The sequence below is a fragment of the Terrapene carolina genome, unplaced genomic scaffold (genome assembly GCF_002925995.2).
Source record: "Terrapene carolina triunguis isolate 2854851 unplaced genomic scaffold, T_m_triunguis-2.0 Scaffold189, whole genome shotgun sequence".
NCBI lineage: Eukaryota > Metazoa > Chordata > Testudines > Emydidae > Terrapene > Terrapene triunguis.
The window spans coordinates 6901248-6924013 of NW_020664540.1; the positions used below are offsets into that span (position 1 = coordinate 6901248).

The following is a 22766-nucleotide window of genomic DNA, read 5'->3' on the forward strand; positions in this document are numbered from 1 at the left end:
TTCTGACAACAAAAATTACTCCATGATCCTGGGTGTGGGGGAGGGAAAGCCTGAGCCAAAACCTGAGCCCCACCACCCCGGGCGATGGGCCAAAGTCAAAGCCCAAGGGAGGGGAGCCTGTAACCTGAGCCCCGCTACCTAGGGCTGAAGCCAGTCTAATGCCAGCCCTGGCGACCCCATTACAAGGGGGTCGTGACCCACTTTGGGGTCCCGACCCGCAGTTTGAGAACCGCTGAGATAGACGAATTGCAAGCACTGCTGCTGTTTGGGTATTCAGAGATCTAAGGACATTCGCTAATCTCTATGAGACCACCAGCTGATACAAGCAAGTCATTAGGAGTCCAAAGCACAGGGAACCTTCCTCCCCACCAAGTCTGTTTGGGTTATGTCTGGTCTTGGTGTTTTCTCTGTTCAGACTTTTTTTCTTCCTTAATTCCAGAGCTGTGAAACAATGATGTATTTGGAACTGGGCAGCCCTTAGTCTGGATCAGTGCAAATGCATTACTTTTTTGCTCAATCTCTCCTTTTTGAATGCGGTGATGTTCAATACCAGTTAATACAGTGACAGTATTACAAATCATTGTGCTTCATGCACACTTTGAAACAGGAGTGTAATCTCGGAGGTCAAACGTTTTCCAGGATATTCACCAGATTTTATAATAGGGCTGATGACTTGATTAATTGATCAAATTCTGTACTTCAGCACACATGCTCTTAGAGTCAAATTCAACACTGGCTCTCTGGGCCTGATCCAAAGCTCATTAAAGTCAACTGGAGTCTTACCATTGATTTTAGCGGACCTTTTGGACAATATCCTTTATAATTTGATCTCTCTAATCAACATAATTTCATCTAAAAATGTCCTCTGCTTTAATAGAGGATAATGGGAGAGAGGCAAGTGGTGGATCCATTCTCCCCGAGAGCCAGGAAATATTTTTAACCCTGGAGCCCTGTGGGTTGCAGGACATCACGGTGGCCGACTGTGATTGCTGGGGAAGGCAGCTCTGGTGAGTATACAGTTAAACTTTAGCGGGCACACACATTTGGTGGTATTGCATGTTTACTGTGAAGAAAAAGCGAGGTGCTGTAGTTCTCTGCTTACAAGAGGCCGCTCCAGCTATCCAGAGGGTGGCCCCTGGAAAAGACTGTTTATGTGGACTGGGATAGCCCGGGAATCCTCCATGGATATCTCTAGGAAACTTTCATGGAGGTACTCTGCAATCCTTTGCAGAAGGTTTCTGGGCAGGGCAGTCTTATTTCTTCCACCTTGGTGGGACACTTTCCCACACAACTCCTGAATTAATTCTGCTGGCATCATTGTGGCACACATATGCATAGCAGCATAAGGACTGGGTCTATATACAGACGCTTTCAGCATCTTCCTTTCCGCCTCTGTGACCATCAGGAGACTGATATCACATAGGGTCGCCTAGAGGAAACGGGGGAAGTTCTCATTAAAAGTGCTCTTAAACGGAAAAAAAGGGCATGTAGACACACACCCCACATTCCGGATTGCCAAACCACGTGGCCGCTAATGTGCTTTTACTGTGCTCGGCATGGGTCAGCAAGTAGTTTAAAATGGCTGATAGGGGACTGGGGCACCACATGAGAGATTCCACAATTTGGGAGTGAAAACAGCTTTAGTGCTATGGGGAAGGGCCATTGTTCGAGCTACCTGTGCTCCCAACATGAGCCTGCCATAAACTTCATTAAAAGTGCGGTCACCCATGACCCGGGGGTGGGGGTGGGGGGAGGGGGCTACTCACCATGGCTGGAGCAGCAAAATGGCACAGTGAACGGTTACGGATTCTGATTAGGTTATGGCTTGCACCTACTGTAATAAGGGTTTTTTTTAATGAAAACAGCCTTGCTATGGAAACATTTTATTCATGTACAATGGCTCTTTTATTTTTTTCCCCCTGACTGTCAGCTGGAAATGTGTCCTTCGGCGGGTCACCAACACCAAAAGTAGACTTTCAGTGATTAGCAGGAGGAGAAAGAGAAATGCGGGAAGACATGTTCACCGAAATAATGAATGCCTCCGGATCAACTGACGCAGAGCTGAGAGCATGGAGGTTTTCATTGTCTGAGAAGTTAGACGTGGACATGGAGAGCAGGAAAGCTTCCAATGAGCGAGAGCGTGCGGCGCAGGATGAGATGCTTCCGATTATGAAGGACCAAGCAGACATGTTGAGGCCTCTGGTTGAACTGCAGGAACAGAAGCAGGAGGGTAGAGTCCCTCTGCAGACCCCTGGTGGACAGCCAGCCAGCATCACCTGGTGCAGAATTACCCTCTCCCAAGTGTTCCATGAGGCGTGGGCGAAAAGTCCATTATCTCTTTCACTTAACTTGGGGGGGAGTACAAGGAATAGAAGGTGCCCATTCACAGACCTTTGATGGTCTGGAATGCGTGTTATGTTACACAGCTGAAAATATCAGGGGGTAGCCGTGTTAGTCTATATCTACAAGAACAACAAGGAGTCTGGTGGCACCTTAAAGACTAACAGATTTATTTGGGCATAAGCTTTTGTGGGTAAAAACCTCACTTCTTCAGATGTGAGGTTTTTACCCACGAAAGCTTATGGCCAAATAAATCTGTTAGTCTTTAAGGTGCCACCAGACTCCTTGTTGTTCTTCACAGCTGAAAATGTTTCTCCCGTTCCAACTTTACAACTCCTTTTCCCCAAGGTTACCTTTTCTTTCTGTTCTCTCTCTTTACCTATGTTTGTTAAATCTAGTAAATGGATTTGAGAAATAAATGTTCTTTATTGAGTAGAAGCAGTGGGCTCGGGCGGGGGAGGGGTTGGCTTTACAGGGACAGAGATACAAGCCAGGTGAAGGTTTGGGAAAGCACAATGCAGCTCATATTACTGTGTCTCATTTTTGAAATGGCTTTTCAAAGCCTCGCAGATATGCAGCGCTCCTTGCTGTGCTCTTCTTATTGCCCTGGTGTCTGGCTGCTCAAAAATGGCTGCATTGTGATCTGTCTCAACTGCCCACCCCTGTGAAAAATTTCCCCCCTTTTTTTCCACAGATATTATGGCGCACACAGCAGGCAGCTATAACCATGGGGATGTTCTCCTCACTAAGGCCCAACCTTGTTAGTAGACTTCTCCAGCGCCCTTTCAAATGACCAAAGGCACATTCAACCACCATTCTACACTTGCTGAGCCTACAGTTGAACCATTCCTTACTGCTGTCCAGACAGCCGGTGTATGGCTTCATAAGCCATGGTAGCAAGGGGTAGGCTGGGTCCCCCAGGATAACTATAGGCATCTCAATGTCATCAATGTTAATTTTGTCATCTGGAATGAAAGTCCCAGTGATCCACCAGCGCTTGCAACACCATTGGAAAGTATCCCTTTTGGTTTATGTACTCTTTGGCAAGGTGGTCTGGTGCCAAAATGGGGATATGTGTGCCATCTTTCGCCCCATTGCAATTAGGGAACCCCATTGCGGCAAAACCATCCACTATGTCCTGCACATTTCCCACTCACTTCCCAGACTCACTACCCTTTGTAGCAGAAGTCGATTAATGGCCCTGCACACTTGGAGCACAGCAGCTGCCATGGTTGATTTACCTACTCCAAATTGATTCCCCACTGACCGGTAACTGTCTGGTGTTGCAAGCTTCCAAATAGCGATAGCCACTCACTTCTCCACTGTCAAAGCAGTTCTCATTTTTGTGTTGCTGAACTGCAGGGCAGGAGAAAGCTCTGCACAACGTTCCTGGAAGGTGGCCTTCTGCATTCAAAAGTTCTGCAGCCACTGCTCGTCATCCCATACCTGCAAAACGATGTGGTCCCACCAGTCAGTGCTTGTTTCATGGGACCAGAAACGGCGCTCAACAGAGTGCAGCGGCTCTGTGACTGCCAGCAGCAACTGTGAATTGTTTTTTTCAATGGCTTGCAGCAGGACTGCTTGCAGGACATCACTATGTTCCACGTGGCGGACCCTACTTCAGCTCTGGAAACACTGCAGGAGAAGGCGCGAGGTGTTTGAGATGCTCACAGCAAAAGCACACAGCTGAGCCAGCTCCATGCTTCTGGGGTTATGGCATATGCGCGGAGGTTTTGAGGCGCGAAAACCACTGGGTTGTTTGCTGTTGATGTGAGGGAGGGAGCACAGTGCATCATGGGATGCCGATACAATGTTCCCATTCTCCCCTGCGACAATGTTTTGGTCCCAGGAGGCATTGCACAAACTTCCCAAAACACACTGCGGCAAGTTGCACTTTGGGATAGCTACCCATTGTGCATCGATGCAGGCGCTGCTAGTGAGGACGCCCTCCATCGAGACAATGTGCGTGGCCACACCATACTCAATTGACTTCATTAATTCGTGGGCTCAAGGTGGAATTAGATAAAGTTGACTTAATTTTGTAGTATAGACAAGCCCTCAGACACATCAGCTGCAAGTCAGCAACAGCCACCTTATTTGTTGTTTCAGAGTAGCAGCCGTGTTAGTCTGTATCCGCAAAAAGAACAGGAGTCCGAAGAAGTGGGTTGTAGCCCACGAAAGCTTATGCTCTAATAAATTTGTTAGTCTCTAAGGTGCCACAAGTACTCCTGTTCTTATTTGTTGTTTTTTTTCTTCTACAGAAATCACGGACAAAAAATGACCCATGCTATCCCATTACCTTTCAGGCAGACAGGTAAGGTGGTGCAAGGCACACAGGTTTCTATTCAATTCAATAATATGGTGTTGGCATGAAAAGCTGTTGTCAAAGTGTAAACGAGACAGACACCTCTTAGGAATCTACCATTAAATTGGCATAGAGTAAAATTTTCCAAAGTGTCTAAGTTCCACTGAAATCAGTAGCACTGAAAGTCACTGAGTCTTAGACTATTTTTGAAAATTTCCTCCTCAGTCTGCCCAGGCTACACCATGCACTTGGAGTTTTAATCCCCGTCTCTGTCTGGATTTACTGTCCATTCCCGATTCTGTGGCAGGTTGCTATGTAGCATGAGTCATCTCTCTCTCTTTCTTCTCCCAAGTTTAGGTGCAGTTTTTCCTCCTCACTTTTTGTTGAAAAATCTTTCATTTTTTCTCATCATCTGAGGAAATATCTTTCTTGAATTCATTACCACTATGTAACATATTCCTCTCCCACTAGTAGAATTGGTTTATTGACATGAATTTAAATTAGGATGCAGATAGCCTGCTGTACCCTGAAGTCTGGCTTTGCCTGTGGATTGTTCAGCTCCCAAACATGGGGCTTACCAAACTATTAACAATTCAAATAATTGGGAGGTCTTCTGACCCTTGTTTAAGCAGGGTCTGAATGGGCTCTCACCTGACATCTATTAATGAGGTGGGGGAGAAGACTTCAGGAACTGACCTCGTTTGCATAGACACACCCACTCTGTCTAGATGCGCAGCATGATGGAGTTGCTTTGCCCAAACGATCACTTTTGGCTGGTGCTGGATTGCAAATCACTTTGTTATTGGGGGGCAGGGGTAATAAAGTGTTATATGAATCAAGGGAAGCAGAACTGTGCTTGGCATGGCCTGATCGAAGGGTTCACCGTCACCTGAACTGTACTCACTAAGCAGGGGACAGGGGTGCCAAAGCTCAGAGGAGATGAGAGAAGGTGGGGACAGGTGTCTCTACTTGGTAGTCTGGGTTTTGCTTAAGGGTCCTAGGCACCATTTGATTGTCACCCTTCCCATTGTGTAGTGACACAGCTGGTTAAGACTCAATTGAGAGTCTTTTGTTGTGGATTACTAGAGGTGAAATCGCTGATAACCAGCTCTAAGCATTAGACCTGCTATGGGATAGTTTCTCTGCTGAAGGAGACTACCCAGCTCACACTAGCAGTGAGGCTCCCCCACTAACAGATGAAATCACTGAGAGCTGTGTTAAGTGCTAGGGCCTCAAGACATCCAGAGGTGGCAGTGGTGGAGTGAGTGATGGAAGAGCAGCTGAGGTGCCTTTCTCCTCCCCCCCACCCCGCCAGGGTAGGAGGTGAATTCACGTGAATGCACCTCTGAACTCTGGGTCTGCACTGACCAAGGACAACTGCTGTGAGTGGGGTGCACTGGGGGGAGGGGCACATTAGAGGAACTTTTGTTTGTTGGACTTTTTCGCTGCAAGGTGAGAACCTGAGGCGAAGGACAGTGCCCAACATACTCTGGGATGGGTGTTTTGGTCATATGCTTCTGAATCATGCTTGTGGAACTTTCCCAAATTAATGCTGGGTTACTTTCCCCTTTTTATTAAAACTTTTTTTTTTCTACACACCGACTGAGTGCTTACAAGAGGGGAAGTATTGGAGGCTCCCAGGGGTGGTGTGTAATTTTCCCAGGTTACTGAGCTGGTTGTGAGTTGTATTGTTAAAAAGGAACCCCCTAGATATTGAACCTGTCCCTTGTCACTGCCAACTCCACCTGGCAGAAGGCTTACACTTGTGTAATATAACGTCTACATTGTGATGTTCTGGTACTAGAACTTCCATCATGTCATGGACGTGGTGCTTGTAAAACAGACATCAGAGGTGAATTAGTTGATTCTTCCAATGAAGCTCTCACAGCTCCTGCTAGGAGATGATTAGCATGCCTCTGCAGTGTGAGCGATGACTCAGCGTATCCACTCGGTAGACAGTGGTCATAGCAGTGACTACAGCAAGTAGCATATCTATGAGCTGCAGCCAACGTTCCCTCAAATTTTTTACATCCCTGTGTGGAATGAATTTTATGTGCACCAATATGGAGGTGATGTGTGGTGGGGGCGGGGCTGAGGGTTTCAGAGTGTGGGAGGAGGCTCAAGGGCTGGGGCAGACCATTGGGGTGAAGGGGTGTGTGGGCTCTGGGGTGGGGCTGGGGATGAGGGGTTCAGGGTGCGGGAAGGGACTCAGGGCTGGGGCAGAGGGTTGGGGTGCGAGGGATTGAGGGCTCCATCTGGGAGGTGCAGGCTCTGGGGTGGGCCCAGGGATGAGGGGTTTGGGGTGCAGGCTGCCCCGTCACTGCGGCGGGGAGAGAGGACTCCTCCCAGTCTTCTCTTGCCTCAGCAGCCCAGGGCTGGGAGAGACCGCCTGTCCCCACTGCGGCAGCTCTGGGGCTGGGACCGGGGGAGAGGTGCCTGTCCCCACCGCGGCAGCTCTGGGGCTGGAGCCGGGGCCAGGGGAGAGGCGCCTGTCCCCACTGTGGCAGCTCTGGGGCTGGAGCCGGGGCCAGGGGAGAGGTGCCTCTCCCAACCGCGGCAGCTCTGGGGCTGGGGCTGGGGCTGGGGCTGGGGCCAGGGCCGGGGGAGAGGTGCCTCTCCCAACCACGGCAGCTCTGGGGCTGGGGCCAGGGCCGGGGGAGAGGTGCCTCTCCCAACCGCGGCAGCTCTGGGGCTGGGGCCAGGGGAGGGGGAGAGGTGCCTCTCCCCGCCGCAACCCTGCATGCCCCATACCTCTCTCTAGTCCAGGTCTCTGTGGCTGCGGAGCCTTGATAGCCTGCTGCACAGCTTAGAGGGAACTTAGCTGCAGCTGCTTTTCCAGGTTCATAAACCCTGCTGTTGGTTTATATCCTGCTATTAATCTACTGTTGCCTGTTGCTCTTGCACGAGCTGTTCTTGGACCATCCTGAATTATTTCAGTAAACCAAAACCAGCACATAAGTGTTATCAAGTCATTAGATGTGATACAGCCGTGTCTCTCAAACACTTTTACTGTTGACCCCTTTCACATAGCAAGCCTGAGTGTGACCCCCCCCCCTTTTAAATTAAAAACATTTTTTTATATATTTAACCCATTATAAATGCTGGATCCAAAGCGGGGTTTGGGGTGGAGGTTGACGGCTCGCGACCTCCCATGTAATAACCTCGCGACCCCCTGTGGGGTCCCGACCCCCAGTTTGAGAACCCCTGTGATACAGACTCATTTGCAGAAGCGTGAACTGCAGCTTCATAAATTTTGGGATAACAATATATAAACGAAGGTAAATTTTCATCTTCTAGCTGCTCTGGCCAAACCATGATGATTGAATGGTTTTGTAGCTTTTGGATGGTGAACTTGGCATACAGAGGTCTTCTAGATCCCTGGCTACGTCAATTAAGCATCATGGTCATGTACCCTTCAAGAGTAAACACCAGCACCTCTGAAAATCAGACCCCTATGGGTCTGCAGCTGGGCACCTGGAATTAGAGGCCATTTTGAAAAACCTGGACCGACTGACTTTCCCAATGTCGCTCAAGAAAGGAGTAACAAGCAGGTCAATTTAGCGCTAATGCCTGCTGACTCCCAGGTGTGTACTTTGTCTTTCCTTCTCTGCTTCTGTATCCTTCCTCCTTTATAAATATTTCCTTTGCTTTCATTGAATGCAATATTAAAACATCTAATTGCAAATGAACCCCAGACAGGGATAGGAGTTATTGGGTTCCTGTGTTCACAGTCAGAGATCCATTGGTTTGCAATAGTCAGCATGCCCAACCGTTCGTTACTTCTGTATGTTTGAATCATCACCAGGAAATTAACCCATGGATTGCTAGAGCTGTGTTCCCACTTTGCTCCCTTAAAATAAACAAGATTGTATTATGGGCAGATTGGTTCCTGTCACAGTCTTAAAGCCTGCAACTTCAGAGTAATCTTTTTTGAAGGAAAAACCACTTGCACCTTAATTGGCCTAAAATCAGGATTTGGGGTATAAACGGAACTAACAATCTTTCTTTAATTGTCCCTGTAATCATCTCATGTCAAAACTACAAACCATATACATCTTTGGTGGTTAACATTTTCCAGAAGTTGTTCTCAGAATAGCTTGAAGCAGACTGGCATTAGCCACACCATTTCCAGTCACAGCATCAAAAGATGAGTTTCGTGTCGCGCAGAGTGCATTTTTTGTTTTGTCTGACATTTAAAAGGTTTGAAGAATGGTCACAGTGTGTTTCCTGAGGTGAGGGCATAATAAGGTCTTGAGTGGAGTTAGCTATATCTTAACCCCGAGATGTAGCTTTTGGCTTATTGAGGTCATTGCTTTTGCCTTCAGATTCACAGAGGTTTTAAGGCCAGAGGGGATCATTACATCTGACCTAACTAAATAGAATTTGCTTTTTTAGTGTCTCAGTATAAGGCATGTTTTCCAGATCTCGAATCATGTTTGTAGCTTTGTTCTGAACACTTTCCAGTTTTTCAACATCTTTTTGAAAGTGTGGAAACCAGAACTGGACTCAGTATTCCAGTCATGGTCTCCCTAATACCATATCTAGCGTTAACATTACTTCCCCCCACCTGCTTGGTATTCCCTGCGTATAACTCCAAACAGTGCATTGGCTCTTTTTGAAAACTCTGATGATTTTATCATGAATCACACAATATCTGTTTTTTCCCCCTAAGCCTCACCTCCTGGAGTCAGGTGATTCTGTGAGAATCTCAGCTTTCATTTTTTCCCCACAAGTTTGTTTCTAGCCTTCATTGCTGCTGAGAAAAACTTGAAAATGTGACCTGGGTGCACCCTAAAGACTCAAAAACTGGAAGGCAAATAAAAAGAGCCCCCCCAAATCTCATGATTTTTTGGGATCTGAGCCATGGTTTTCAAATGCTTGGGATTGGCAATGCTGAAAGAAGCAGTGGCTGCGGGGGACCTTTGGATGCTCATGGTGTCATCACTGTCCAACACCTTTTTTTGGTTTCTGGACATTCTTTTCCCTCTGCTGATTGGCTGCTTGTTCCAACTCTCTCCTCCCACCGCCCTCAGATTTAAATAAAAAGCACCAAAAGAGGCATGATGATAAGTGTAATGAAGAATGCCTTCCCTGTGGTGTGCTGTATGTCTGTATTGGTTTTAGTAGTTGGAGAATTCAGACTGAGTTAATGAGAAAATACAGCCACCTCAACTTGCATTACAGCCAGGTTAGAAAAGCAGGCCTACATCAACTGACAGCTCTGTCATCCAGTTCCCAAATAAAAATGGATTCATCTAGACAGTGCAACCCCCTAAGAGAATATGTGCCTTGCACCGAGTATGTCTTCTTATAGCATCGTGTTTTACAAGGACTTAGCTCTATAAATTGTTCCCAGTTCTCCACAGCTAGGTACGTGCTGTGCAGAGAAGGCTAATAAAAGCAAGAGACCAGTCTGCTAACCATTTTTATCCAAGCAGCTTATATCAAATGCTATAAATCTTTTAAAGTGCCTGGAGAACATGGAATTTGGTGTTGGCAAACTTACATGACAAAGAACACACAGGCAGTGGAGATGGATTAGAAAGAGCAAACAGCATAAATCTAGCCCAGAAATAGATGAAAGGGAATGGAAATTCCCAAAGCCTTCAGCACACAAATGCAACACTAAAAATATGAGCTTGTTCCTTCCTAGTCCGGGATGCGGGTTATTTATAGACAGAATGAAATAAGATGATTTATCAGAACCATTGACCTCATTATTTGTAAATTCAGCACCGGAGGATGTCCACTGCACCCCAGTGAATTACAGTATTGCTGCATTAAACAATCCCTGAGCAAAGTAACTTTGCCTGAGGGAGGAATGTTAGATAGCCTGGTTCGGTTTTCACATACCCAATTCCCTCCGTAACCCTGCCCTAGGCTGTTATACAGAGGTATTGTACAGAGGTATTGTAAAGAGTGAAATGCTAATGTGATTACAAGGTTTGGGGAATATAGGAACAATTATATCTAAGGGCATGTCTACACAGAGACTTAGTGCACAGGAAGCTGGGGTGTCAATCTAGGACTCTCTAGCCTGCCACACACTGAGTTTCAAACAGCAGTAGATCATGAGTGTTTTGTCAGAGAGTCTTGTAGTAGCTGTGGCAGTCTAGGCACATGAACTAGAGCTGTTGGCAGATTGGCACTGGTGTCCTCGTCTCAATGGTATTTATAATTGAGAGTCCTGTTGTTCAGGAAAATCTGCAATGGAAGGTAATAGTGGTAAAATCAGAGCAGATGGTGGACAAAGGAATGAGTGCAGCAGTAAATAGTCTGAACATCTGCAAAACCTGGGCAGTAGAGATGCTAGGACTAACTCTAAACAATGATAGTAACTGTAGCACCTTCACTTGGATGGAGTGGAAGTGCTCTTGTGAGAGATCAAATTGTTTATGTTGCAGAAATGGGCTGGTGGTGGTGGGGAGATTTTGGCTGAGACTGTAGCATGAGCCTGGGCAAAAATGAAACTAACAGCATGTGGGTTAATAATGATCTATATCTATTGCTCTCCTAAGTATTTATAATGCTTCCATCACCATAGCACAGTAACTATTTTGCTGGAGCTGGGATTTAGGCACAGATCATTAGCAAAAGAAGGAGAACAAGCGGATTATTAAAGAAACAATAGTTGATGCTCTGAATAATCTTAATATTTTCAGCTGATCATAGAGCTGACCTGGCTGGCAAAAGAGCAGACGCTATGTCTTTTTCAACGTTATTTAACAGAGATAAGATCAGTGAAGGCTGTTGAAATCAACTGTTTGCCATAACATAATTCTCCTAAAGGAGAATTTGGCTTCCCCTAACAATGGCATGCTAGGCTCAATAAGCAGAGCAAACAGTGTGGGTTCCATTGCATGGGGCCGGGGAGATCTAGGGAGTCTGAAGAGCAGTGGTCCCCTATGGTGGAGTGCGCCCCCTGGGGGGGCATGGAGGAACATTCAGGGTGTGTGTGTGGCAGGGCCCAGGCTGGGTGAGGATGGAGCGCAGCCCTCAGCCCAGCTCCGACCCCAGCCGCAGCTCCACTCCATTCCCAGCTCTCCCCCCAGCCCAGCTCTGCCTCTAGCCACAGCTTCTCCCCCATCCCCAGTTCTGCTCTACCTTTAGCCCAAGCTCCTTTGCGGAGGAAGCCTTGACTGTGCAGTAATAGAGGGGGGCATGTAGAGATTGCATTACTGGTTAAGGGGGACGTGTCAGGAAAAGTTTGTGCACCACTGCTGTAGAGCATTGTTCCCTCTCACGCTTTTCTCCTCTATGCACAGGAAGCTTGGGGCAGGAGAGGGGAAGAGCCGGGCAGGACTTTTGTAGCAGGGAGTGTCCAGTTTAACTGTATAACCAATCCAAGTCAGAGAAAGTTAGTTGAGCTGGGAAGACTCTATGAGTCTGAAGAGAAGTCATGAGCTGCAGGGAAAGGATGGTGGACACCCCAGAGGGCTCTCCCCAAGCCCAGAGAACTCTCCAGAGTGGTGAAGCAGGGCAGGTGGGATTCAGTTTGGAGCCCCTACAGCAGTCTAGTGAGTGTCCAACAGGGGGAGCTCCCCCAGATCTGTGACTGGGCTGTATAGGCATTGCTGGAGAGCTACAAGTATTGTGCAGCAAACAAACACTTTAACATAAGTGCCACTGAGAGTTATCAATAATCATTATTAGCTGTCTACAAACACAGGAGGCTTAAGAGTACAGTGATGCAAATCCAGAAAACATTTTAATTCCAAGCAGCTGCTATAAGCTTATACCTGTGCAGGTTTAGCTGACTGAATGCTTAGGGAAAGTCGATGGCCCAGCAGATTGGCAATGAGGTCTTTCACCTCTATGTCTGGTGTGAATTGCCCCCTAGCTGGGATCGAATAAAAGTCCTCACTCTCAGAGGGCTAGCGCTCAGCATGGAGTTACCTGGTGATCTCGGTCTAGATCCTAGTGTCCACTTCCCAGAGACCATTAGCATACCGGCATTAATCGGCACACTTTCAGCAGAGGAGGCAAGGAAGGGGCATGGTGCTTGAACTGGAAATGGATATAGGTGTGTTCATTATTTTGTATAGATCTGTCTCTTCCTCGTGCCACTAAGTAAAGAGCAGTGGTGATTTAGAATTCTGTGCAAAGTCTGCCTGTCTGGCATTAATTATCGCGTATCCCTGAAGAAACAAACTGTGAACCAGAAGGCTTGCACCATTGGTGGGATTCTGGGGGATGTGGAAGAGCTGCTGGGGAGGCTTGGGAAGATAGCACTAGTTCAGAGCCTAGGAGGCAACAGGATCAGTGGGGATCCCCATTCCCAAGAAGGGTGTCAGACATGAGGTCTACACCAGGAGATGTGCCTAGAGGCCCAAAGCCAGGAATGGTGCCTAAAGTCTGCCCAGCCCCAGCAAGCGGAGGGCCAGCTCTCCTTCTAGAATCTCACTCAGTGCGGATGACCTATCTTCTTGGAGAGATGCTGGGGGTAGATCGAGGGCGTCAGTCCGCAGGGCTGTCAATCTGCCCCTCCTATGATTACTGAATACATTTAAACAAAGAAAAGTTGGATTCTCTTTTTTGCCAAGGTACAAAGGAAACAGGTGCCGGAGATAGATAGGAAAGGTCGAGGAAGATAAATCTAGCACTAAAGTGCATGGGAGGGGACAGAAATTCATGCTTTCCATAACAGAGTGCTATCAGGAGAAATATGATTAAGGTTCAAAGAATGTAAAACAGAATGTATTCCCAAAACACCAATTACAAAGACTTTGTTTTAACTCTACAAATATTCCATTTATCTTATTCATCATATTTACCTTATGATAAGATTTACCACATTCACATTTGGGCCAAGTGCATTAGTGAAAGAAAGTACACATAGCAACACCTTGGCATGCTAATCAGACATCATCAAGTGCACCTGCTCCAGGAATCTGTGGCCAAACTCTGTTTTCTACTGCACTGGTGTAGATCTGGAGTAACTCCAGTGTCTACTATAGCAGACTACAATGGAGTTACTCCAAGTTTACAACAGTGCAGTTGAAAGCAGAATCTGACCTGCTGTTCCCTATCCTGCCAAAGCAGAAACACCTTGGGCACACTGAATTGAATCAATGTACATCTGAGCCTTTTATTCATGGCATAAGGGACACAGGGAGACAAGAGAGACATGGGGACAGGATGATGGATAATAAAGTCTGAACAAATTCCATTCCGTACCTTACACGTTCAGGTCTCTTAAGCTTAACTTCAACACTGACTTTACTGCATATGTAAGAGATGGAGTCTGATCCTGCTGCCACGGAGGGCAGGGGCAGTACTCCCAGGCCGTGTTCCCTGGGAGTGGGAGCAGACCTGTAATGATTTAGTCTTGGGTGCCAGCTTTTAGCTGCTATTTATCATACTGCTTACAATGATTTGCCAAACACTGTGTCTGGCAGTCATTCGCCCGGTGCTGTAAAGACCTTTTTCAAAGGCCAGGGAGGTATGCGGGAGCAACAAACCTTTATTAGGGAAAGGTAGGTCCAGTGTAGATCCAAAAGGAGGTGGGAGTGGGGATATACCTGCCCCCTGTGTCGATCCATCCTAGGCAGCCAGAGGGACAGTGTTTGGGCTCCCTGGGCTCCACCCCCAAAGGGTCATGGCTGGGGGAGGTGAGGCTGTGTGTAGTGACTGGGGGCTGGAAGCCTGAGCTGAAAGGAGGGCATGTTGCCCTTCGAGACAAAAGACTAAGGGCCACTGCTAAGTGCCTACTCCACTTAATAGGCTGGCTCCTTCCACACGCAGGCTCGTACCTTTCCAGGCTGCCTCATCATGGCTGTAAGAACTACAACAAGTCTTGAATTCTGCAGTGTCATGACCAGGGAAAATCCAGGGAGTAGGGTGACCAGGAGCCCCGTTTTTGAGTGGAAAGTCCGGTTGAAAAAGAGACCTGACAGTGTCCAGATCTACAGTCTTGTGCCAGAATGCTCATACAGCGAGAATTCACTGAGCTCATTAGATAAGACACTCTCACCCTTCCTGGCCAGTCTGGGTAATGCATACTACAGATTCCCAGGAGCTCATTCTGAATGTACATCCACGAAGAATCAAGATGTCAGATTAAATCAAAGGGATCTCAGTTTAGACCTTTAAGCTCAGCTGAAAACATTGCTCTACAGTAAGGAAAGCCATGTTGGGGAGAGGATGAATTTCTTGTGAATTTCTACAGACCTGCTCAAAACACTCTGCTGTTTGTGCCCTCTTAGGTACAAATGTAGAAAACACTATTAAAAAAATCACTTCCCCCCACCCCACAAAGAAAGGTCTACTGAATGAAAACGTCCCCAGACTTTTAAATGAAGTACAGAAGATACACAATGTGTTTGTTTTAAGGAAGGCTGTACAGTTTAAGGGCTGGATTCTTAGCAGGTGTAAATCAGTGAAGTCACTCTGTGAGGCCAAGGGATCAGTGCTAATGAGCTAATCCTAAATATTCCCTGAAAATTATAGGTCAGATCCTCAGGTACAGTGTGGCTGCCTTATGCTGCATTTCTCATGTATGTTGGCTATAAAATCCTGAGCAACAGGTCCAAGAAAATGTTCTCAGTGTAAGGATGATCCTGTTGTGGTGTAGAGCTGATTTGATAGCTCATGTGCCACAGCCCTTCCTTGCTGCCCAGTGTTGTAGGGAAAGGGAGTATGGTTACTATCGAGAAGGCAGGAAGCCCCTCTGCTATACCAAGCCTATGACTTTGTGGCATAATTTAGACAGCTTTTATGCTGCTCTAGTACACGGTGCATGGGGTTTTCCCAGAATAGCACCAGGATCAGGAAAGTGCAAATGGGAGCTTTACACTGGTTTGGAATATGTACCACTGACTTTCACTCTGAGCATTTTGGGGGTACCTAAGGAGTATAGGGAGCACCCTATACATCTGGATCACTCTGGGGCATACAAACCTTTCTGCTTTCTTGTCTGCAAAAGCTCTTATATGACAGTTCGCTTTGCAATTAGTAATTGCACCATGTGTTCATAATGGCTTGTGCAATACAGAGTGGAACTGAAGAGGAAGCAGCCATGAACCACAAAGCTTTGGCCTAGAACCTAGACACGCTTTTAAAAGAGAAATCTTTGGTCTTTTCCCCTAACTGCTGATATTCTCAGCACTCTGATCAGTGCTCGTGTTCCCCTTCCCTTCGCTCCATCTTTTTCTGCTTTTGCTCTGACCAGGTCATTGTACTAATGAGGACTAACACAGCAGCCAAACAGATTTTCATTTTACAAAACATTTAAGGTAGAACAAACTCTGCTGCTTTCCTGGCGATCTTTTTCTGGGTGACCTTTGGGTCAGCCCGAATTGCTGCAATCAAAGCAGCGCGAATCTCTAGGAACTGGACAAAAACAGTGCCTGAAATTGGGTGCCAGCGTTACAAGCTCTAATTGAAAGCGGTATTTTTTATGCATTTCTGTGTGGATTATAGCATAAGGCTCCGATTCTGAAATCTGAGCGGGGTGGGCAGACACCTGCCCTCATGCGGGGGTGCTGTTTACTTCATTGGTTTATGCCTGTGCCGAACAGATTGCAGGACTGAGGCCTAGGCTGGCAAAATGTCAGTCTTCACCTCCCTCATCACTTCCTCTTTCAGTGGTTGTTTCAGTCGAAGAGTTTTGTGAATTCTGTGATCATGGGAAAAGCAGATTTTCTTCCTCACTTTTCCACAAAATTGATGACAAAGCAAACTTCTATGATTTCACGGTACATGCAAACTGTTAGCCACGTCTAGGCTGCAAGGATTTCCCTAACATCCTGTGAATAGGCCTCCTCTTGCCTTCCAAGCGCTGTAGCAGATGTTCCACCTCTGACAGGCCTGAACGCTTCTCTCATGGGTTATGTATTTCCAGGTTTCCAAGTAATCCAACCTCATGTGCAGCAACTGACAGAGCAACATGTTCCTTTAAAATTTTCAGTAAGCGTGAGGATCAGCATAGCTGCCTTCTAGAGGCTTTTCACTGGGCTAACTAGCTATCCTGTTCCTTACAGGAACTCAGCAAAACCAATATCTTATCCTTACATAAGTGACAGTTTAATGAACCTTGTAGGCTACAGTATAGTAAACAGTTTACATATGCACTTCAACAGGGCTCATCATCATGCAACGTGCGATATATATTACAGTAAATTCATAGATTCCAAGACCGGAAGGGACCACTGTGATTATCTAGTCTGACTTCCTGTCTGACAGGGAATCTTAATGAGCGCAGCTGGCCTGTAACAGGCTGCCAGATGTGATTGGCTACATTGCCCAATTCATTGGAAGAGTCAGCAGACCAGCTCTTCAGCCCAGCAGCAGCAGCAGTTCAGCGGCTGCTCAAAGCATTCACCCACAGCTGCAATAGCTTCTGCTTGTTCCCAGCCTTGTTCCAGTCCTTCTCACTGTGGTACGTAGACTATAGACCGGCCAATAAACCATAGTGTACAGCTGCTATTTATGGATTATAACAAACAGTGAGAAATAACCAAAGAGGCAGCAGTTTCTTTAGCTTTAACCAGGTACCATTACCTTTGAGTGGGATGTCAGATTTCCTTCTGCACTTGTTCTTTGGGGGAATGCTGTGGCAAAGAAGTGCGTCTTGCAATGTGACATGACTGTGGTGACATTTGGACAATTCTTGAGCTTTTTGAAGAAGGAGTTCAAGATCCTTGAGTTGACTGTTGAGAAGGCATCATCTCCAGGTCCCTTGAGTATGTAACTGGGCTCACTGGACTGTTGCATCTGATGTGATGGGCTACAGAAGGAGAGGTGGTATCTGAGGTAGCATGGGCATATTCCACCAAGGCCTTTGTAAATCAGAACCAGAACCTTGAAGCCAGCACAGGACTGGGCACCGCTGCCGTTACCAAGCACCTACATGGTGTAGTCTCTTGGGCTCTTTCTACTTAGGTGCTGGGCTGCCAGAGAGCTTCTTCTGGAATGTAGGCCTAGGTAGAGTGAGTTACAATAGTCTAACCTGCTTGTGACAAATGCATGAACTGCTGAGGTCAGGTCATCATCCTAGGGGAATGGATAGAGGAGTTTTCTTGCTAGCCAGAGGTGGAAGGAAGGCGCTTTTCGTGATGGCTGTTTAATTGGCCAGGGGTTCCGTGATGAGTCTAGCAGGACATAGTTGTCAAACTTAACGGGTGGTGTTCAGATGTCCTCAGCTGAGCATGGAGGGGTGGTATCCAAGCACTTCTCTCTTCCAACTAGCAACACTTCAGTCTTTTCTAAATTTAATGTGAGCCAGCTGTTTTTCATCCAGATTCCAATCTCCTTCAGGCACTGAGATATCTGGGAGCCAGGGCTGGCTGCACCCAATGAAAAGGATATAGAGAACTGCATATGGCTGGTATCACAGCCCTGGTTATCTCATGACCTCCCTTAATGTTATACATAGATGTTAAGTACGTGTGGTGGCAGGCACAAGCAACATTGTTACTAAGTCCTAGTTATTATTTTATTAAATACCTTGTCTTTTTTATGCCGTCACACCCTTTCCCCTGAATCCTGTAAAATTACAGCCTGGCTCTAGTACAGTGCATTAGAACATTACCCAGCTCCACAGGTCAGGGAGTCAGACTAAATGTCTTTTACTTGTCCAAGTGTACACAACTGGATGTGAAGTGTGTGCCTGCAGGGAATCTAAAGAAGGATAGCTACTTAGGGATTAATCAGCTCAGTGAAGTGTCCCTGTGCAAACTGTGATAAAGGGCTGGAGGCCAGTCATTTCTGTAAGTGGAGTTCACACTCCCTTTCTTTACTGCTGTGTGCTTCAGGGAGTTTTACCACACTGTGACTTTAAGGAGAATTCAACTTTCTGTTAGCCAGTGATAGAAGCCAATCCTAACCCCAGATACAGCCCTGGAGTATTCGCTCAGATGTACCAAGTTTATGCTCATGCTGAGGGGTAAGGCAGGTGGCAGGAGCTGTCCACTTGGTTCATTACCAGTTCAAAAGTGTCCCTCAATTACTACCAGGAACGACATGATAAATCCTGCTGAAGAGGTTTCTCCTAGAATGCTGGAGGCTCAATTTCCCCCTTTAAATTCCATGTGCTGTTGTCATTAGCATTAATGTTGTTAGTCAGCTTCACAGCTCTCTGTCCCGCACCATTCCTTCTTGGTGAGAGACTTCCTGCATGGGAGTCAGTCTTTCCCAGTAGGAGTGGGAATGAGCCAGTGGTGTGCATAGGAATACAAATTTGGCCACTTTTGGAGGGGCATTTTCTGTGCCCCTCGTGGTCAGAGAAGCTGGCTCCTTCCCTCACCATGGCTGATGGAGCTGGCTCTCCCCCGCACCCGAGGGCAGTGGAGCGCTCTCTCTCCTGGCAGCTGGAGGAGCTGGATCTCGCCCTCGCAGCCCCAGGGCCAGAGGAGCTGTCATCTCCCACCCTGGACGGGCTGGAGGAGCTCACTCTCCCGGCTCTGGCCCTGGAAGAATTCTCTGCCCCCACTGACTGGGGGGCCCCATGCCCCTGTTTGCCCCCCTTGTGCATGCCCATGGAATGAGCTGATGGAAATAAAATGTGATTCCTCTTAAAAATTGCATCTCTTCATGCGCACAAATAAGAGCCAAAGTATCACTTTGCTTGGGTCAACACCAGGCTCATTTTCTAATCATCATAGAAGCATAGAATCACAGAGATGTAGGACTGGAAGGGACCTCAAGAGGTCATTCAGCCCATCCTCCTGTAATGAAACAAGACCAAGTATATGTAGAAGTCATAGAGAAGTTCATAATTCAGCAGTCAGCTGCATAGTGCACATTTACATCTCAGCAATCCAGCCCCTAGTTAATTTCATTTTTAAAGATTGTTGACTTGTATTTGGGGGTCAACAGAAGGGGTCTCCTGCACAGGGATTGATAAAACTCATATTACAATGGTTAGGCGATGTCTATGATATAGCAACGCATTAGGGCTTGTCTCCACAGGGCGGTAATGCACTGTAAGCGGGTGTGATTTCTAAAGCACACTTCAATGTTGCACATTAATTGGTGTGTGTAGACCTTGCTGGTGTGCACTAAAGTGTGCTTTAACATAGTGCTATTTAAAACAGTACAGGCACATTAAGTAGGTCAGATTAACTATTTGACACATAGCTCATAATTGAACTGCTCTGAGTAGTTGCCTGGCTCTCTGTGTTGTGTACTATAGCAAGAGAAGGCATACAAAGGCTGTTAATATGCTTATTGCTTATCTAATATGGCCTACTTTGTGCAATATCTTTTGAAATCCATCCATCCCCCACCTGCCCTAGTCTCTGAGCAGTTTGTCTTCCGCAGAACTGGGTGAATGCTGGAAAAATCTTTCCACAAATATTTGACTTTTACATGGGTTCACTTTGACAGAGTTCACATGATATTTGTTATAGAAAAGAAACGTTGTGATGTATAGTAGTATTGAATGTTATAAGGTGCAAATGAAGAATACAATTAAAAACAATGTGAGCATGTGTTAATGATTTATATATATATTTAAAAAAAATGGAAACCTAAGTCCTGATCCTGCAACACTTAAGCACAGGCATAACCTTATTTACTTGGGGTCTCATTGAAGTCAATGGGACTTTGACATTGACTTCAGTAGGTGTAAGATCAAGCTACTGGATAGTCTCCTAAAAGCAAATGGTACTACTTATGTGTAATGCATGTGCCACAAGTGTTTGTAGGATTGGCCCTCAAAACTGTGAGCTCCTCCTGGCAGAGTTGGAGCCTTCTCTGTTTGGAAGAACTTAGTGCTTTGTGGGCACTACCAGAAATAAATAATAAATAGCAATAATAATTTAAAGGGGAAGAGACACTTCTGATCCTGGCTCAGATTTTCAAAACCAACTAGCACTTTAGAGTGTCTTCATTTTTGGGAGTCCAGCCTGTGACACTTTAAAAAGGGCCTGATTTTCAGACAGTGCGGGGAGCACCTGCCTCTCAACATCAGGCTCCTTTAAGGAGTCTCAAATTAGGTTCCTAAAAATGGAGGCACCTGATCACTTCTGAAAGTCTTGGCTCAAACTCTCAACAGGCCCCAGTGAAGGACTGTATTTCACAGAAGGTGTTTTATGTCCCCCTGCTTCTACAGGCATTTTAATGAATGCAGAATAAGGCCCTGCTTGTGGCACTCACTCCCCCTAGGCAGATCCCCGGGCTCATGCAGCGCTGATTGACTTCTTTAGGAATTGGCAGGAGAGCAGGGTCTAGGAATACGGCCTAACTGCCCAGAGACACAGCTGGTAAAAAAAAAAAAAAAAAGTTTCTTGTGAGGAATTTTTTGGAGTCAAAAAAGTAATTTTTCTCTTTTGGATGAAAAAGGTCAAGCAGAACATTTTTGCTGAAAGACCTAAGTTTTCAGTTGTCAATGAAAACTGAGGGGGAAAAATTCCTTTTTGGGGTTGCATTAAAAATTGTGACTCAAATGAAAATTTCCTGTGACAAAATTTCATTTAGAAAAAAGGCCATTTTCAACCAACTCAACTCTCAGAGGTTCTTTATGCAATTTCTTTGACCCAGGTCTCATGAGGAATGAGCAGCTCCCTTTGGTCCTAAGTGGGAGATGTATTAGATACTGTGGTGACATAGATTACAGATGCAATCCAAGTCCAGCCCAGCTGCAAATTATTCCTATAGGCATAAGCATAGTAAAATGGGTGTTTTTATGTACACTAACCTGCCAATAGCTGACATCATGCTGACAACAGAATTAAAAGAAAAAGACAAAGCAACTATGTATATGTGAGAAGATTCCTTCCTTCCTTCCTACAGGCCAGTCAGCCTCACCTTAGTCCCTGGAAAAATCATGGAGCAGGTCCTCAAGGAATCAATTCTGAAGCACTTAGAGGAGAGGAAAGTGATCAGGAACAGTAAGCATGGATTCACCAAGGGCAAGTCATGCCTGACTAACCTAATTGCCTTCTATGAGGAGATAACTGGCTCTGTGGATGAGGGGAAAGCAGCGGATGTGTTATTCCTTGACTTTAGCAAAGCTTTTGATACGGTCTCCCACAGTATTCTTGCCGGAAAGTTAAAGAAGTATGGGCTGGATGAATAGACTATAAGGTAGATAGAAAGCTGGCTAGATCGTCAGGCTCAACAGGTAGTGATCAATGGCTCCATGTCTAGTTGGCAGCCGGTATCAAGCGGAGTGCCCCAAGGGTCGGTCCTGGGGCCAGTTTTGTTCAATATCTTCATTAATGATCTGGAGGATGGCGTGGACTGCACTCTCAGCAAGTTTGCAGATGACACTAAACTGGGAGGAGTGGTAGATATGCTGGAGGGTAGGGATAGGATACAGAGGGACCTAGACAAATTAGAGGATTGGGCCAAAAGAAACCTGATGAGGTTCAACAAGGACAAGTGCAGAGTCCTGCACTTAGGACGGAAGAATCCCATGCACTGCTACAGACTAGGGACCGAATGGCTAGGCAGCAGTTCTGCAGAAAAGGACCTAAGGGTTACAGTGGATGAGAAGCTGGATATGAGTCGACAGTGTGCCCTTGCTGCCAAGAAGGCTAATGGCATTTTGGGCTGTATAAGTAGGGGCATTGCCTGCAGATCGAGGAACGTGATTGTTCCCCTCTATTCGACCTTGGTGAGGCCTCATCTGGAGTACTGTGTCCAGTTTTGGGCCCCACACTACAAGAAGGATGTGGAAAAATTGGAAAGAGTCCAGCGGAGGGCAACAAAAAGGATTAGGGGGATGGAGCACATGACTTATGAGGAGAGGCTGAGGGAACTGGGATTGTTTGGTCTGCAGAAGAAAAGAATGAGGGGATTTCAACTACCTGAAAGGGAGTTCCAAAGAGGATGGATCTAGACTGTTCTCAGTGGTAGCAGATGACAGAACAAGGAGTAATGGTCTCAAGTTGCAGTGGGGGAGGTTTAGGTTGGATATTAGGAAAAACTATTTCACTAGGAGGGTGGTGAAGCACTGGAATGGGTTACCTAGGGAGGTGGTGGAATCTCCTTCCTTAGAGGTTTTTAAGGTCAGGCTTGACAAAGCCCTGGCTGGGATGATTTAGTTGGGAATTGGTCCTGCTTTGAGCAGGGGATTGGACTAGATGACCTCCTGAGGTCCCTTCCAATCCTGATATTCTATGATTCTGTTCTATGATTCTATGATTCCTAGCACAAGTCAGTGCACAGGTAACAT

At 46.4% G+C, this 22766-nt stretch overlaps 1 protein-coding gene across 1 annotated transcript in view; it reads right to left on the minus strand.

The window, feature by feature from the left end:
• The window catches only part of RHOJ (ras homolog family member J), a 73242-nt gene that overhangs the window by 23136 nt on the left and 27340 nt on the right, over positions 1–22766 (minus strand). The window lies entirely within an intron of this gene.